The sequence below is a fragment of the Coenobita brevimanus genome, unplaced genomic scaffold, assembly GCF_032717465.1.
Source record: "Coenobita brevimanus isolate Jiangsu-jjx unplaced genomic scaffold, ASM3271746v2 jjx.HiC_scaffold_2558, whole genome shotgun sequence".
In the NCBI taxonomy this organism is placed as follows: Eukaryota; Metazoa; Arthropoda; class Malacostraca; order Decapoda; family Coenobitidae; genus Coenobita; species Coenobita brevimanus.
The window spans coordinates 58,969-67,392 of record NW_027643498.1 but is presented as its reverse complement, the minus strand read 5'-3'; positions in this window follow the sequence as shown (position 1 = coordinate 67,392).

The following is an 8,424-nucleotide window of genomic DNA, read 5'->3' as shown; positions in this document are numbered from 1 at the left end:
CAAACCACTTGTGATTCTTGATATCATTAACAGCATTCTTGAGGTTTCCATACCGCTTGGTCAGGTCAACCTGCAGTAGATTCCTTAACAGATCCTTCAGGTCAGAAGAGAAGTGACCAGGGAACTGCACCTGTAATAACAAGGTTGTGATTAAGTTAGAGTACATCTTGATGAAGCTTCCCAGCCTCTTTCACCTATGATGATGGCCAAGTGGTGGGTCAATCTGATACATCACCAAGAAGACTCATTCCTACCTCAAAAATAAGGTTTATCATATTTCATGCAACCACAACTTAGTGCAGGGAGGCCTAGTTATACAAGAATCAAGTGTTATAATGCTGGCATGTACTGGGCACTTTCTGGCATTACAAGTACTGAAAATCCAAAGTTACAATGGCCAGTTCAGAATCCATGAATCAATTAAGAGGCCTACATAATGAAAACTCAAGACATGCACAGCTGCGAAGCTAGCTGGACAAAGTGTGGAATAACATGACACTGATGTCTTGGGGGCAAGTTTGTGAGCTCTATGCACCCCTCCTTCCCACTCTTCCACAAGCTGCCTCACTCTCATTCTCTCTTGCACTCACTTTGGTCATATTTGGTGTAAAGGGCTGTACGCACAGGTACGGTATTATCTAAATGATCGACTCTATTGGATACCTTTATGTGAAGCTACAGAATGTGGTGAACATTTTTTGGCATATCAGACAGAGCCAGGATTCTGGGGACTTGAATGATGAGTGAATGGAAATGTGGCCCATTGGACTGGGCAAACTTGGGCTCTCTGGATGTTGCTACATCTCAGCCTGCCCTTGAGTGGGAAAGGAGGTCCAGATGATGATGATGATAGTGATATACAATGAGCTCGCTCTGCTTCTTACTTCAAGCCTTCCAAACAGTGGTGAAGTGACAGAAGGGCAGCTCAACCCCAATGAACTCAAACATTTGTACCGTATACTGTTCAAGTACAGTAAGTGTACATATACAGTATATTCCTATACTATTTTCTCTTTCATTCTGCTTCCATTACAGTACTTATACATTATTATAGGTCAAATGTTATTGCTATATGTGCTTTAGGTGTAACTAAATTTATTCTTGTTTAAAACTGTCATACATGGCAGTGTAGGTGTAATGTGGTGGTGGTCAGGAACCAAGTCTTTTTAAAGGTAATGTAATTTGATGTACAAGCATTCACTTAACAAGCTGATTTTGGGGTAACTAAACTATAGTACTCATAACTCTGTGACCTCCCTGTATTCAAGTTGTAGGAAAGGCCCTGTTCTGTCAAGTGAAATGAAACTGAGTACAGTCTCAGAACTTGCTCCAAGTGATAAATCATACGTATCATTTATAAAGGCCCCAACACACTTGCACTAATAATTACAACAAATAGCTGGTGCTTCAGTACTCCCCATGTAAGGCATAGAAGAACCTGAGGCTAGGCTACTGTGGTCCACATCATTAATGCCACAGGAAGCTACCCTGTTTCCTTGCCAGTTATGTGACAGAAATACCTATGGACACTTCTTGGGTTGAAACCATCGTTGGTTAGTGAATATTCTCTCCTGATCCAAGACCTCTATCAATTGAGCAACTGAGGTGTCTATCAATAATAACAAATTATATCATACACTGGGCTCTAACTGAATTGTAATGGGACATGAGTAAAGAATTTTCATAATACAGTAAAAGTCCTCTACTTCAGCCTCCAATAATCTGCAAATCCCAATACTCTGAATTTGTCAAGGAGAATTTTTTTTTTTTTTATCTGGTCTTTTTTCAAAATTTTCAGGGCTTTATCTAAGGATTTATCTGGCTTGGACTTGCTCTTGGCCTTGGATGTACCAGCATGAAACTATTCATCTTCACCTCTATTGTAGAGGTGAAGATGAATAGTATGACAGGTGGGGTGGGGGTTAGGTAGGGGTATGGGGGAGGGTCGGGAGCTGGGATAGTGGCAGGTGGAGCTTGTTTCGTCCCCCCCTCCCCTCTTCCCTAATCATGCCTCCACCTCATCCTCGGTCTACCCCTCCCTCTCCCTCCCTCCACCTCACCTACATACACCCTCTTAGTCAGTCTTTCATTCTCCATTCTCTCCACATGTCCAAACCACCTCAGTATATTTCTCCTAATCTTTTCAACCACATCCACATCTACCCCACAACGTTCAAACCCAACCTTCATAATATAAAAAGCACCATTATGGACATGTATCAATGAAGCTATATGCCTGACCAACTTCTATAACAATGTTGTGTGATAATTATGTCTAAGTCCTTGACTACTGTACTCTCTCCATTTCATACTCCGTATTCTAACATATCTATATATTACAGAAAACACCTACTTTCTAGCCAGATAAGGATAATATCAATGTCCAGATAATCGGCCAAATAGAAAGAGAAATTAAATACAGTAGAAGTATCAGAAAAAAACGAACCTTAGAAAGAATGGGGCCAAGTAGTCTGGGGTTCCACATAATGTCCACGTCCGTCCTTTGACTCGCTTGGCAAATCCAAAGTCTGTCACCTGAAATATTAAAAGTAATGAAATATTAAAAGTAATCATTGAAATGACATGCACATTGTCTGACTAAATTCAAGATAAACATCATTAATTAAATATACAAATACACTAAAATACACACATTTTATGCATATAATGAACAATAATGCATTCCTACTGTATGGGAAAGAAATTCAACGTAATTTACAAACATTTCATATAATAAAGTTACCTGCATTGCAATTTATCAAACTATTCAATATGTCTATCAATAACTTCAAATGACACTCCTTGCAACTGTAATGTGTATATTGGAAATTAAAAAAATGCTCCTCCCCTCCCCTCCCCTAGAAAACAACAACAAACCTTGAGGTATCCTTGGCTATCTATTAGTCAATTTTCTGGTTTTAGATCTCTATAAATGAGATCAAGGTAGTGGAGGTATTCCAATGCTGGCACAATCTGGGCAGCATAGAACCGAGAGGGAGGTTCACTGAAAAACAAATATTAAAAAGATTAGTTTAGGTTCACTGAAAAAGAAATTCAAAATGATTAGTTTTATTCTATCATTATACAATAATCTATCTATCTATCTATCTATAGCCCGACGCCCTAATCCCGCAAAGGGTGGCCGCAGACAAAACGCCTCCAAGTCACTCTGTCACCCACCATTTGACTCCCCTCCCCCCAACTCACCCCCCCCCTCCCTCATATACCTCTCAACTCCATCCCTCCACCTCATCCTCGGTCTACCCCTCCCTCTCCCTCCCTCCACCTCACCTACATACACCCTCTTAGTCAGTCTTTCATTCTCCATCCTCTCCACATGTCCAAACCACCTCAGTGTATTTCTCCTAATCTTTTCAACCACATCCACATCTACCCCACAACGTTCCTTCACTTCTTCATTCGTCAACCTGTCCCTCCACGTCACTCCACATGCTCCTCTCAAGTAACTCATTTCCACTGCTCTCACTCTTGACTTGTTCCCTTCTTGCAAGGTCCACGCCTCGCTTCAACAACCAAAAAAAAAAAAAAGTACCCACAGCACCAGAACACCACACAAAGAACAGCTGGAATACAATATGAGTTTAGTGTGCCAGGATTTACGAACATCTTTAATATACTGCAGAGTCCAAAAATTATAACTGCTGTTAATACTATATAATGCAATTTCAGCATTAACCTATTACAACCAGCTATATGTCATGATAATCTGCAGTTACATTAACTAATCCTCTTGCTTTGTGCTAAGGAATTAATCATCTCCTAGTTCACATACATACCATTTAATTATAACCAGTACAAGTTTTCTTTGTTACACTGTTTATGATACAAAATATGAAATTACTTGGTATACAAAAAAAAAAAAAAAAAGAGAGAGAGAGAAAAAAAGGACACTGGTAATGGGTCATCTATCTCTCTCTCTATTGCCAGATGCCATAATCCTGTAAGGGGTGGCCACAAACAAATCGCCTCCATGTCACCCTTTCCAACTCCATTTCACTGCCCTGTTCCCAGCTCACACCCCCCCTCTCTCATATACAGTACCTCTCCACTCTATCCCTCCATCTCATCCTTGGCTTCCCTCTACCTCTCTCAAATATGGACAAACTGATTATTGCATACAATGGGCACTGCTTATGATTTTATTGATCCATCTGAAGCTTTGGGGCTCAGGGGCTAGTCTACTAATATCAGACATTAAGGCAAGAATGATCACTTGCTCACCCCTAAGTGGTGTTGTGAGCAATAAACCCCACCCACCTCTTAGATTTAAAACCTAAATGGGCCATATCCAGCTGGAGCCCCTTACCCACTTTACCACCCTGCATTGATTTGTTGGTTATATGGCTACCACCCAATGCAGTAAATAGTTTCCTGGGTTGGAGGAAACAATCTGACTTGTTACACAATGCTGTATTCAGTCACATGAAGGCAGGACCTTATTAAATGTCAGAACACTGACTGCCTTCACCTTCCAGGATGGAGTATTATACAGTACAGTAATACAGTTTTATTGCAGATAAAGTAATCTTCCAGGATGGACCATTATACAATTGTTTTTCATTTTAATAAAGTATGAAATGTCAGGTGCAGGATATTTATGACTGTTCAGCTACATAGGAGAAGGAGATGGAGATGCATGGGATAAACAAAGAATCACTAGTTGCTTAACACTGTGAAAGACATTGGCATAGATTTATTCCGCTTACTGGAGGTGTGACCTCCAAGACTAAAAAGTAGATGTTCAGTACTTTTGAGACAAGCAGGCCACTGCTAAGTGAGCTTCTATAACTGGTTGTATATAATGTAATTAAAGCAAGCAAAATGTCAGTTCAGTACTGTAGTATGATGACAAGAAAAATAGCATAATTCATTACTTGCAGCCAAATATGGCACCATTTAATCATCACAGTTATATTTGTTTTTAAACTTGTGCTTCCTACATCAGATCAACTTACATTCTCTGATGTTATAATAGTCAATATTCAGGACTTAAAATAACTGTATTTTTCATGCAAACAAAAACTATTTCACGTAATTGCAGGTTTAATTTCTGCTTTTTTCCCCCTGGATTATTTGAACTGTTGGTGAGGGGGGTGGGGGTAATATTATATAGAATATCCCCGTCCCAATGACGGGGGGTTGCCCATTTATCCTCCCATCCCCTCCAGGATAAATGCCCATGAAAAGAAATTACTACCTGCAAAAAGTACATAGGTTGTATTCATCCCATCATGTACAGGTACTTCAATTTAATATCTTAATGATATCAAAGCTTCATTATGATTACATATAGACAAATGTAAGAGGACCATAAAGTATAAGTCAAGCCTATGAAAATGAGTGGTCTAAAGTATCATTATAAGTAATCTGGAAGGATAAGCAAACAAAGGAACATGAATATATTAATGTGGGATGCTAATGGATGCAATTTAATTAACCGTATGAAGGGCATTGTGACTGCTGAGTTTCATGGTATCTAGGCAGAACAAAAGAATGACAAGAGTTCTACATCAGTCAAGAGGTGAGAACATTAGAAGATTAAGACCACATATGAAGGTGGAAAAAAAAAAAAAATGGTTAGTACATTTGGCTACCTTGAAGTTGAACAATTTAACTCCTTCCGTATGGTGATGTCTTTATAACTTATTCTTGCTACCTCCAGATGATCTTTATTCTTTTTAGGAAGGATCTCTAGTGGTGAAGAGATTAATGAGGGCTGTATCTAACCTATCCAGCATGAAAAGACTCTCATACTCTGAATAAAATCATCTTGGGGAAGCAATAAAAAACAAATGACATCATTAGACTGAACAGGTTACATAAAAGAGCAGTGGGAATTGAAGAAGAATGGGAGAGAAAGCAAAGAAGACAAGAAATGACACTGAAGTCTGGAGAGACTTCTGTCATGGCCGTCCCTCGAGGGGAAGTTCCTGAGAAGGAGAAAGGCATCAGGAAGATCAACAACACAGTACATGCAGAAACACGGAATGGGATGAACTAATGGATAACAGCTAAGTCAGGATGAAGCTGTGGGGCCTGCTACGGTGTCCTTGCTAAATGAGTGGAGTGATGCAAACATGACATCCATCCAGGAACCAAACCTCTGCACTTTTCCCCATATCTAGTGGATCACTGCATGGGAATATCCCGCAGGGACTGCAGGCCTGTGGTTGATAGGTCAGCTCAGCCAGACACTCTGGGGTTGATCAACAACAACAACAACCCCTCAAATCCAGCAACATGCTTTATTAATTAATTATATTTAATCCCAGCAGTCAACTTCCTGTGTCTAAATGCTTTTTTTTTTTGCTCCCGGCCATGGAAACAATAATCATTCCAGGGAAAATCAAAGAAGCACTGCCTGAGGGCCTCCCAATCCGCAGCTCCAAAGTGCCACAGACAACGTTTCTTTGGAGGGTCCACAGGCAGTACCGGAGTGATAGGACAGGTTAAGGTGATAAGGTTGTGATCGGAGGAGCCCAACGGAGAGAAAAGGTTAACAGTGTAAGCAGAAAGATTAGTTGTACGGAAGAGGTCAAGTACGTTGGAGCTCTCTCCAAGGCGGTCTGGAATACGGGCAGGGTGCTGTACAAGCTGCTCTAGGTCATTAAGGATAGAAAAGGTGTAGGCTAGTTCACCAGGTGGATCAGTGATAGGAAAGGTGAGCCAAAGATGGTGGTGAACATTGAAATCTCCTAGAATGGAGAGTTCAGAGAAAGGAGAAATGGATAGAATGTGTTCCATTGTAGAAGTAAGATAGTCAAAGAATTTTTGATAGTCAGTAGAATTAGGAGATGAGTAAACAGAGTCAGAGAATGACTAATTAGTCAGAGAATGACAGGAAAGCCAAAGCCAGAGTGTAGAGAATTCAGAAGTATCGAGTTCAGGAACACAAGAGCAAGATAAGACGTTGCGTATATATACACAACAGCCAACTTTGGCTTTGAAATGAGTATAGAGAAGGTAGGAGGATACACAAAAGGGTCTGCTGTCAGTTGCCTCAGACAGATGAGTCTCAGAAAAAGAAGGTGAGGTTTAGAGAAGGAGAGGCGGTGCTCAACAGGGCGAAAGTTAGAGGAAAGGCCGCGAATGTTGCAGAAATGAAGAAGAAGAGAGTCAGACAGTGATTCCAGGCAGCTCGAGTCTTCACCGGGAGAGGGGCAGAAGGTGGGGGCATTTATGGTCTCTCCCCTGGGGACTCCGAGGCCACGTGTAGTGTAACTATCTATCTATTGCCAGACGCCTCAATCCCGTTTGGGGTGGCCACAAACAAATCACCTCCAAGTCGCCCTGTCCCCCGCCATTTCACTGCCCTGCTCCCAACTCACACCCCCCTCTCTCATATACCTCTCCACCCTATCCCTCCATCTCATCCTCAGCCTCCACCTCCCTCTTCCCCCCTCCACCTCACTCACATACACTCTCTTCGTCAGTCTTTCACCCTCCATCCTCTCCACGTGGCCAAACCACCTCAGTGTGTTCCTCATAACGCTTCCTATCACATCCACATCCACACCACAACGCTCCTTTATATCCTCATTCGTCAGCCTGTCTCTCCATGTGACTCCACAGGCTCCTCTTAAATAACTCATTTCCACTGCTCTCACTCTTGACTTGTGTCCTTCCAACAACGTCCAAGCTTCACTTCCATACGTTAGAGTTGGTATCACAATACTGTCATGTAGTAACTTTTTCACTTCCATGCTCACTTCCCTGTTTCTTATCACTACTTTCAAAGAACCAGCAACCTTTCTTCCCTGCTGTACCCTTTCAAGCACTTCACCCTCCAAACCTCCATCCTTACTCATCACACTCCCCAAGTACTTAAACGTACTCACATTTTCCAATTGCTCACCATCCAACCTTGCTGTACATTCACTGATTTCACTTCTCTCAAAGACCATCACTTTACTCTTCCCTACATTCACCTTTAGATTCCGTTTCTTACACACTCTCCCAAACTCATCCACCAAGCCTTGCAGCTCCCCTTCGTCTTCACTCAACAACACAGTATCATCTGCAAACAACAGTACAGGGAGTTTCCAAACGCTACACTCTCTCACCAGGGCCACTCCAACATCCACTACCCTACCTTGTACCTCTTTTATTACCCCATCCATGTACAGATTGAACAGCCATGGAGATATGACACATCCATGTTTCAACCCAACTTTCAAAGAGAAAAATTCACTTAGTTCACCATCCACACGCACTGCAGCCTTTGCACCATCGTACATACTCTTCACAGCATTCAACAACTTCCCATCTACTCCATATATTCTTAACACTTTCCACAATCCTTGTCTATCCACCCTGTCATATGCTTTCTCCAAATCCATGAAAGCCGCATACAACTTCTTTCCCTTCTCTAGAAACTTTTCCACTAAAGATCTAAGAATGAAT